Genomic DNA, 11403 nt, shown 5'->3' with positions numbered 1-11403 from the left:
GTTTAACTTATTTTGCTACATAATGTATTGTATGGTAGAATTATTTGTGCATAGAAAAAACTCGTTAGGCATCAAGTAATACCTCCAATGCTTCAAAGCTTGAACCACTGCATAAAATTCTTTGTCATAGGAAGAGTATTTATGTTTTGACTCATTTAACTTCTCACTGAAATATGAAACGGGCTTATCTTCTTGGCTCAGTCCAAAACCAATGGTTGTCCCACTAGCATCACATCTTAGTTGAAAGGGCTGATTGAAGGCTAGAAACTTCAACAATGGTTTCTCAATGATCTTCTTCCACAATAGTTGAATTATTTTCCTGTTGTTGTTGTCCAATAAAATTGTTTCCTATTCTTGTTGATGGTGTCAATGATAGGTGCACAAATGCCACTAAAATTCCTAATAATTTTTCTGTAGAAGCTGGCTAAGCCGTGAAAACTTCTCACCTCAAAAAATTTGTTTGGTCAAGGCCAATTTACAATTGCCTCTATCTTTTCCGAATCCATTTTCAAGCCATCCTTAGAAATGACAAAACCAAAGTATACAAGTTCACTCTTCATAAAAGAACACTTCTTCATGTTAATCAATAAATTTTCTTGCTGCAATCTCTCTAAAACATACTTCAAATGTCTTAAGTTCTCTTCTTTAGTTTGACTGAAAATTCAAATGTCATCCAAGTAAAAATTGACAAACTTACCAATGAAATCCTTCAAGACTTCATTCATCAGCGGCATAGAGGTACTAGGTGCATTTGACAGGCCAAATGGCATGACCATCCACTTGTACAAGCCTTCATTGGTCTTCAAAATTTTCTTCCACTCATCTCCTTCTCTGATCTGTATTTGATGATAACCACTTTCAGGTCAATTGTTTTGAAGTAAGTTGCTCCACCCAAGAAATCCATCATATCATCCGTCGATGGCAATGGAAACGTGTAACAAATGGTGATCTTGTTGATTGCTCTAGAGTCAGTGCACATTTTCCATTCTCTAGCCTTCTTTGGAATTAATATTGTAGGTATGACACATGGACTCAAAATTTCTCTTATTAGTCCTTTATCCAAAAATTCTTGGACTTGCTTCCTCACTTCCTCATTCTCTTTGGGTGTCATTGGATATGTAGCCTTCTTCAAAATATTTGGTCTCGGTATCAAGTCTATGTGACGAATGATGCTTCTTTTGGGTGGAAAATCACTTGGAAATTCATCAACTACAATATGATGAAACTCATGCAACAACTCCTGAAATTCAAGAGGTAAACTACAATTTCGATGAGCAGAAGTACTACCTTTGGCTTGCAAATCACGCATAGCTTACCTCCTCTTCTTCCATCTGTTGTAGAAATTCCTTACCACTAAGTAGCAATGCTTTTGGGCTACCTGTTTCAGCTGTACCTTCCTCTTGTAATGGTACAAGAGTGTGATTGACGCCATCCTTTTCAAACTTATAACAATTGCTCTCTCCATCATGTGTCACATTCCTGCCAAACTGCCATGGGTGACCCAAAAGAAAGTGACAAGCATCCATTGGCATTACATCACATAGCACATTGTATTTATACCTGCCTATCTGAAACTCAACTTCACTTTGCTCATGAACCAACAATTGGTGTCCTTTTTGCAACCACGATACCTTATAAGGTGTGGGGTGCTTAATATTTTTCAATCCCAATTTTTCCACCATTTCTTGGGAAACTAGATTGTCTGTACTTCTGCTATCAATCACCAATTTGCAGCATTTTCCTTCTACCTTACACATTGTCTTCAATAAGTATTTCCTTTAGACTGGTTCAATAGTCTCCTTTGTTGGTTTTAAAAGGACTTTGTGCATCATTAACACCTCTCCAATCTCTAACACATTTTCTACCTCAGGTACTTGTGCCTCTATTACTTCGGTTTGAGCTATGTATGCACCTTGATGTCCCATATTGTCATTCTTAGGACATTCAAAAGATCGGTGACCCAATTTGTTACATTTGTAACACCGGTAGATAGTCTCTCTGCCTCTTCCTCTACCTTTACCTCTGTGGTAAGGTCTTCCTCCTCTGCTGCCACCTTCTTTCTTTGACCGCCATTGTAGATTTGAGTTGCCTTCATCATTCTTTTGCACATGAAACTTTGATCTTCCAATTGTCTGTCCTTTCCCTTTAGGAAAACCACATCCTCTGTGAGAGCTTTTCTTCCTAGATATCTTTCCTTCTTCCTTCAAAGTGCATTGGTATGCTTCCTCTATTGTCCTTGGAGAAAGTATGTTGATTTAATCTTGAATATCTAGCCTCAAACCATTGATATACCTTGTTGTCTTTTCCGGGGTATCTTCTACATAGCCTGTTCTCAAATTTACCATGTAAAACGCTTTAGTGTATTCTCTCGCTGTCATTATATTTTGTTTAATATTTTTCATTTGTTTATAAAGAGTTAGCTGGTAATCCTTTGGCAAGAACTTACTCTTCATCATTGCCACCATTCTATCCCAGCTCTTGATCAATGGTTTGTCCTTCTTCCTTTTTTCAGCCTGTATATTGTCCCACCATAGTGAAGCATGGCCTTTCAACCTTGTCATAGAAAACTTTACTCTCTTATCCTCATTGATTTCCTCTTACTCAAAATACTTGTCCATCTCACTCATCCAATCTAGTATATTCTCATCTTTCAAACTGCCATCATAAATAAAGATTTCAGGCTTTGGCCTTGAACTTGAGCCCAATACTACTCTCAACAACTTAATCTCAGCAGCTTCTTCAACAGCTGCATCTCCTTCTTCTTCAAGTTCCTATTTGGCCTCACTAACATCTCCACTTCCAGGGTCCTATTGTCTCCCTACTTCCATGACTTCTAACCGAATTTGTAGTCTCCTTGTCTCTTCTCATATTTCTACATTTCCCACGGGTCTTCCTCCTCAACCTCGTGCCCTTCCTGCACACCTATTCATCTCTCTATACTGTAGATACCAACAATGTTAAGGCTCTGGTACCACAAATTGATGGTTGCTATCTTAGCAAACCATAGTGCTGTTACAGGATGAACCACAAATATTTTCTTTGACAACGAACTACAGTGTTGTTACAAGCTCTCTCAACAGACTACAATATTGTTACACATTCTCAGCAAACTATGTTATTGTTATAGATTCTCACAACAAACTGCAGTGTTGTTACAGACTCTCACAATAAAATACGGTGATGTTACAGGAGGAACAACAAATTGTTTTTTTTTATCCATGCATTCTATAAAATCACTGTTTAAATATCCCTTCGTAACTCCCTAACCAAGGATCTCTTTGGGAAATCACTCAGAAGTTACCAAATAGACCCTGCTCTGCGCAAAACCCAGATGCCAAAATTTCGAATTTCATCTTCCTTTGATTAGAAATTGACCCACAAAATTGATGATGATTTTCCTTTAGGAATTTTATTTCTTATGTTTGTTTGATACCGAGTGCTCTGTATTCTCCAATCTGAAATGTAAAATAATTCTTTCCAATACACAATATTGGATGTAAAAGTACCGGATTAAAATATTAACTAAAATATGATTTTTCAGATTCTCATTTAAATGTAAATAACAAAGAAAATACAACACACGAATTCCTCATTTAACACAACAATTTAAAGACCAATTCAATTTGAATCTCCAGATATTATATTATAGTTCATAAACCTCACAAACACATATACAAATAGTTGTCTCGCACACACTTACAGATTCGATTTGCCGATACAAAAACCACTGGTCTAAGAAATGTTGTTCAATTAACTTCATTCTCACACCAAAACTTCCAGCACCCAAAATGTTCCTCCTCTCTCCCTCCAAACTAAAAGAAACTGTCCAAGAAATGAGTTCATTGATGTGAACCAATTTCCCTTAGTCCTAACTACCTACTAACTATAAAATCATTTCCTTTAACTAGATATTCCTAACTAATCTTAACTGAATATCAATAGCTTTTTCAAAAATAAACTTTAAAATGTTCTAGCCTTGACATGTGATCAATCCATCACATTGCTAGGCTCTTGGTTTGACTTTAATAACTTATCATTTTTATGTGCTCAGCCTAATGCACCTGCATCACAATATCGGGTGTAATTGCTAATATAAATTACTAATAATTAAACCAACCAAGATCCATCTTAGTTCGAGATCTACCAGGCTCCTAGAGGGATCAAATCTCTTTTTGCTCTGAGCATTTGGTAGATGAGAGTTAAGATGGATATAAGTTAGTGTTCTTTAATATGGACATTGAAATATTTATTAATTAATTACACTAAAATATTTTTATTTTGTTACACTTAATTAGTAAAATAACTACATACTTTCTTGCAATTATTTTTTATTTTCAATTGCTATCTCTATATAATTGATATAGAATTAAGATAAAAATGGAAATATTTGATTTATAATCAACATTAGTTTTTTTATCACTATTTTTTAATTTATTAATATAAATATTATTTTATTACTTTAAAATATAATATTACTTTACAAATACCACTCATACTAAACTCTAAAAAAACTTCTCCATACGATAATTTTCTTTAATAATATGTATTAATCTTTACTTTACACATATTTTTTTTCGAAATTTTATTATTTATTATTTATTAATATTTTATTTATTTATAAATTTCTACTATATTCTAATTACGCCGTAAGGTGTTCCCTCTGAGAAAGACATCCCTAAAATGTGATGTGTGCGATCCTGAGCCATTGATTATGTGTGTTAGATGATTGGAGTGTTTTCTGTCGTTTGTTTAATCTGTTTTTTTCATAGAAAAATGGTTTTTTCCATGGCAATGGGCCATGAAAGGCCAGGCCTGGCCTGCTGGCGATGAGACTCTTCTGCTGGCGATGAGACTCTTTTGCTGGCGATGAAACTCTTCGCAGAGACTCTTCATGTCTTTCTTCCATGCATGCGTAGCCTTGTGCTGTTATATCAATATTTGTACAAATGTTAATACCCTGTATCGATGATCCAATATGGATCCAGACTCTGTGATCCATCTTGACAAAATGTGCGAGCAAGTTCTGTGACTCTTTTATATAAGATCCGTGCGAACTCAGTGTCTCCTTTACTCCAAGCCTTCTATAGCATCTAATTTATGCGATTCCTGAGGCACACAACTCCTGTAGATTGGTGCAAAATTCTAAGGATCATATTCTAAGGATCATATTCTTTTGAAGTGGATGATTACTCGAGAATTGTCAACATTTTACATAAGAGGTAGCAATATCACTCCCTTTCACCAGAACAAAACGGAATTGTTTTTTTTTTTATATTTATGAAAATTGATTGTTGGCATTACTGTAGATAGATCGGGATCAAAGAACATTTAAAACCGGGTATAAAGGGAAATTTTTGTTGTTTTATTACATTTAGATTCATTACAGAATTCAAAATAAAAAGCTCAATTGGAATTTTTTTGGTTAAGTGATGAAAACATTGTGATTTTAATGTTGGGATTGAAATCTTCATTGAGAACAGGGTATAAAGGAAAACTTTTGCTGTGTTATCACATTTAGATTCATTACAGAATTCAAAGTAAAAAGCCCAATTGGAATTTTTTTGGTTACGGGATGAAAACATTGTGATTTTAATGTTGGGATTGAAATCTACATTGAAAATAGGGTATAAACGAAAAAATTTGTTGTTTTATTACATTTAGATTCATTACAGAATTCAAAGTAAAAAGCCCAATTGAAGTTTTTTTGGTTACGTGATGAAAACATTGTGATTTTAATGTTGGGATTGAAATCTACATGAACAGTTTGTTAGTCCCTTAAATTCCTAAAGTTTCACATCTTCAGACCACGTGCCTTAAGTTTCATTATGATCCCCCATTTACCACATCAATATGTTGATGGCTTAACATGTAATCTATGAAGGCAGAGAATTGGATCCCCTTTCAGTAATATAAATATCAGGTTTTTCTAAAACAAACTGTGTATGATAAAGACTACAAGTTTGATATATCTTGGAAAGATTCTAATTGTAAAAGATGAAAGACTTCAGTATTGACGGTTTGATTTCTCTAAAAAAAGTTATGTTTGGGTATATTTGGACTGAAAATGGCTTGAAATTTTCCTCCTTGTCCTAGGAAATGTTGAGATTTTGGTGACATGAAAACAAACCCTCCTAGAGGTTTGGAAATAACTGAATGAAGAAATGTTTGTACTGCCAGGTTGGCTGTCTCGGATACGAAGAGTTGGAGAGAGGCTTTCAAAACATTAGTACTTTTGGAGTACCTGTTAACACATGGTCCAGAGAGTTTTGCAGCAGACTTTCGAAGTGAAAAGGATGTTCTTCACCAACTCACTCATTTTGAGCATGTGGATGAGCTAGGTTATTTCTATATATTATCATTGTTTTTCTAAAATTAGCTGGTAATCCTATTTAGGTTATATTTATAGATCCAATTCAATGCAGAGATACTTTACAAATTACCATATATACATTAGAATATTTCCATGAATTATATAATTTTGGCTAATGTTATAAATTTCTGAAGATAGATTTTATCATATCAAATCATCATTTGGAGGATACTATCTGTGAAAATCAAGGCATGATAGTATTGCAGAGAGATAACCCACAAAAAATAGAAAAGTTAAGGACATAGCTCATAGGATCTACACCACAGTATAGTATAGCAATGAATGAGAATGATCCGATCCGAATATAGCTTGGTAGTTGGTAGTGTAAAACATAAGCAAAATAGAGTGAACTCAATTTCGAACTGGGGTGCTTCAATCTAATTGTCTGGCTTGACTACCATTTTAGCCATGTCAAGCGATGTGCCAACACCACCAAGCTTTTTTATTCTTAATTGCTTTCGGTAATGGATGAAAATAGTTGCTTTTCGTAATGGATGGAATTTTATATGATTTTTTTGGGGCTTTCAGTTTTTCTCTTATGCACTCCCCTATTTTTGTTGTGCAGCTAACTTTCAACTTTCACCATTTGCATTGCACCACAAGAACACAATTATGACCTAAAATCATCTTTTACAGGTAATGCTCTTATTACTGAGTATCGACTTATGCTTGCAAGTTGCAACAGGCTAAATGCTTTATCCAATGTTCAATTCTACTTTGGCTTCAAAGCACTCCTTATCCACTCTGTTTCTGTATAAAATTGTGTGAGTAATTCAACTTCAAATACGAAAACTCCAAACCTCTGTCTCTACTCCAAACCCCTGTCTTTTCTACTTGTACATAACTCCAAACCCCTGTCTTTTCTACTTTACATATTTTTCTTGTTTGTTACTTGTATTTATTGTTCTGGTTTGTTACTTCTACTTGCAAAGCAATTCCAAACACTGTTACTTTACTTCTTACTTCTACTTGCAAAGCGAAACACTGTTACTTTACTTCTACTTGCAAAGCGATTCCAAACACTGTTACTTGTATATATTGTTCTGGTTTGTTACTTATACTTGGTTTGTTACTTCTACTTGGAAAGCGATTCCAAACACCAAAACTTCAAGGGTGTTCGGAGTACACACTTCGTTTTGATTTTCGTTTTGATTTTGGGTAATATGACTAGATTACCAGTACAGTGCCTGAAATTTATGATTGAGGATACACACTATTGTCTTCGACATTTCATCTTCATTAGCAGTTTGATTATATTTCATACTGACCTGATATAATTCAGAGCGTGAACATACAATGATACGGACCTCAAGTGCTATTCAAATTTAGTTAGTCCTTCACAAGGCTAGATTCATTTGAAACGTTATTCAAATTTAGCTAGTCCTTGACAAGGCTAGATTCATTTGAAGCATTTTTATGATTAGACTAATGGCTACATCACACAGGTCGATAAGTTAATTTAGACTGGAATAATCTGTACTTATTAGAAATTTAAAAAGCAGGATATGTGACAGAAGCCTTTTCCAGCTGCTATGTTAGAAAGAAAATCTCTTGCATATTATGCACAGTCACCTCGACATATGCTCATTCTTTATCTCAGTGAATTTATATAATCTCATACTATCAACCAAACTGTTTTGGTGATTTCCAAATGTTTTTAAATCATTCCCCCAGATAATCCCCAGAACAAAAGGGGTTTTTCACCTTGTTAATTAATTTTTTACCTCTTCATTCATAAGGGTCATTATATTGTATTTGTATTGAGTTGGGGATGTAGAGTAAAGTTTGAATATTGGGGTGGGGATGTGGAGTAGGAAGGTTTATGGATATTTCGGGTATAAAAAGACATAAGCAGGTATTTGGGTTTGTAGTTATTGGGGTGGGGATTTGGAGTAGGGATGTTTATAGGTATCGGGGGTAAAAAAGGACATATAGTAGGTATTGGGGTGGGGATGTGGAGTAGGGAGGTTTGTAAATATTTGGGGGCATAAAAAGACACATGGCAAGAATTGCAGTTGTAGTTATTGGAGTGGGGGTGTGGAGTGGAATGGTTTATACTTATTGGGGCATATATTAAAAACAACTTTGGCGTGGTGGCTTAAATACAATCTATTTTAATATTAATTTGAGTGGGCAATATTTATTTTAATATTAATTTGAGTGGGTAATATTAACTTGAGTGGGCTTAATGGTTAAGAGCGTATGTTTCATCTAATCGGTTACAAGTTCAAAATCAGAGGAGTTTGCTTAAATACAATCTATTTTAATATTAATTTGAGTGGGCAATATTAACTTGAGTGGGCTTAATGGTTAAGAGCATATATTTCATCTACTCAGTTACAGGTTCAAAATAAGAGGAGTTCTAATCTATGCCTTCATAGACTTAGCAGTCAAATCGCTCTTCTGAAATGGGTCCCTTGTCCCACAAACAAGGGGATCTCATATACTAATTTGGTGTTCAGCTTGGCCGTGACTTTAAAATTGGATAATAATAATAATATTACATTTTCCGGGCAATTGAAGAAAGTCCTTTGCTGTAAGGCTTACACAATTCAATAATAACCGTCTTTAATTAAAATTGGATAATAATAATAATACATTTTCCGGGCAATTGAAGAAAGTACCTTGCTTTAAGGCTTACACAATCCAATAATAATAGTCTTTAATTAAAATTGGATAATAATAATAATAATAATAATATTACATTGTCCGGGCAATTGAAGAAAGTCCCTTACTATAAGGCTTACACAATCCAATGATAATAGTCTTTAATAATAATAATATTACATTTTCCGGGCAATTGAAGAAAGTGCCTTGCTGTAATGCTTACACAATCCAATGATAACAGCCTTTCACTGCCTAACTGCTCAGAAAAAATTTAAAAATTCTCTTTCCACTAGGAATAAGATGTTTTTCTCCAAATCCTGCTGCAAATGGGCGAAATCGTGCGAATAAACATTCTACAGTCGTATAGACAAATGAAATTGTTCCAGGAGATGCAATTAATCAATGAAATTGTTCCAAGAGATGCAATTAATCGTGCGAATAAACATTCTACAGTCGTACAGACAAATGAAATTGTTCCACGAGATGAATTGCAGAAACGCAAAGTTGTTGCATTGAATACCCCAAATTGTTATCTCACATATGTTCACTGTTGTTCCATGCTTTTCTTTAAAAAAAAATGTATGTATATATATAAATAAAACATTCAGATCAATCCTAGAAATCAAGCAAGTGAAATATTAGTCTGCCTATTGTTGGTCTAAATCAATCAATCCAAATTTTATTTAATCGTGTGTCAGTGAAGAGTGGCAGGCTGAATAAAAAGTTTATCATTCTGAATCGAAGTTAAGAGTACGAAATAAACAAATTTGAATTTAGCCCTGAACATATGATGCTGATTACCCTCCGATTCATAGAGTTTTCATGTCATCTCCATGCTTCCTCGTCCTATTTATTAATCCTTTTTAACTTTCTCATGCAGGTTTGATTGGGGCCAGAGTATCCAAAGAAAAGCAGAGAGAATCCTAGAACTTCTTAACCAAAATAAACTGCTGAAAGAAGAGCGCGATCGCGCTCGGAGAGTTTCGCGTGGAATAACGGGATCTGGAAACTTTTCTTCAAGAGCAGCCTCTTCACCTACTTTTGAAAGTTTCGAATCAACTTTCAATGATATACCAGAGGGAGAATCACATGAAGAGGGACTTAACAAGACTACACAAATGAAAACCAAGAAGTATGATATATCAAAGGATGAGGGGGCATCATATGAAGAGGAAGTTAATGAGACTACACGAATGAAAACCAAGAACTATGAGAATGACATCAAAATATATTCAAAGGGATATTCTAGCCCTGGAATTTCAACCAACATTACTGGTCAAGATGAAGAGTTAAGTTCTGGCAAAGTATATACAAACAATATTGGCCCAACATCTGATCATGTGGGAAGTTCTGAAACTAAAAATATTAATAATCCATATCATTCCAACACTGAATGGCAACCATTTCAAGGAAGAAAGCTGTTTACATCTACTAGCCATGATTTTAGAAAGCCTGATGTTGTTAACTTGATGAGTGATCAAGATAAGGACCAAATTCCAGTCCAAACTAATGGTAACCCTCCCCAGACTAATACTTCTGATAGATTTCATGCATATGGTTATAGGCTTCAAAGTGAGTCCTCTGTGAATTGCAGCAAAGGTAAGCAGGATAGCAGCCCCACAGCTTGTAGTGGCAGTGAAATTGATCCATTTGATGATAGTGATAATGACACAGCAACTCAATGTTTGCTACCAGACAAACATAAAAGGTGTCCAACTAGTATTTGGGATTTTCATGATTCTGTTGGCTGAGCAATCAAGATCTAGTGCTCCTTTACAATATAAAACAAAAATGTATATGCTGCCTACAATAATTGTTAATATATCAGTATGTATTTTGCTTCTGCTCTATCTTTCATCTTTAGATTATCCAAATATTTGTATGCTTGACCAATGCTTGCTCTATCTTTCATCTTTAGATTATCCAAATGTTTGTCATCCAAATGTTTGTATGCTTGACCAATGCTTGTAAAGTTTATGTGCTTAACCTAATGGTTTATTCGATGTTCGTCTCAGTAAATATCTTTCTGATAAAGATACATATTGTTTTCCCTTTCTTTCTTTGGAATGAATTGAAAATTTAAATCATGATTCATTTTTTTAATTATTATAAAATTTGTTTATTTCTTTATATACTTTTCAAGCATTTTCTGTTAATTGATTTGATACATCCCAAAAGTTTGACAAAAATGCCCATCGCTGGCTAGCATTTTCTGTTAATTGACTTGGTACATTCCAAAAGTTTGACAGAAATGCCTATCGCTGGCTAACATTTTCTGCTAATTGACTTAGCACATTCCAAAAAGTATGACAAAAATGCCCATCGTTAGAGTGTACATTCTTTGCATGTAGTATCATTGCAAAACTCTATGATACCATCTTAATTCCAGTCTTAGCACTTTAAACCTTTTCATACCATTTTCATTA

The 11403-nt window shown here is 34.4% G+C and overlaps 1 pseudogene; it reads left to right on the top strand.

The window, feature by feature from the left end:
- Positions 1-10035: 10035 nt before the first annotated feature.
- LOC149247516 (uncharacterized) lies at positions 10036-10743 on the top strand (annotated as a pseudogene).
- Positions 10744-11403: the final 660 nt, after the last annotated feature.

This window comes from Pinus tabuliformis, chromosome 7 (genome assembly GCF_031772625.1).
Source record: "Pinus tabuliformis cultivar Carrire ecotype Pingquan chromosome 7, CPIR1, whole genome shotgun sequence".
Taxonomy (NCBI): Eukaryota; Viridiplantae; Streptophyta; class Pinopsida; order Pinales; family Pinaceae; genus Pinus; species Pinus tabuliformis.
Note: the sequence above shows the minus strand (reverse complement) of the source record. Positions and strands in the feature narration are given on the sequence as shown.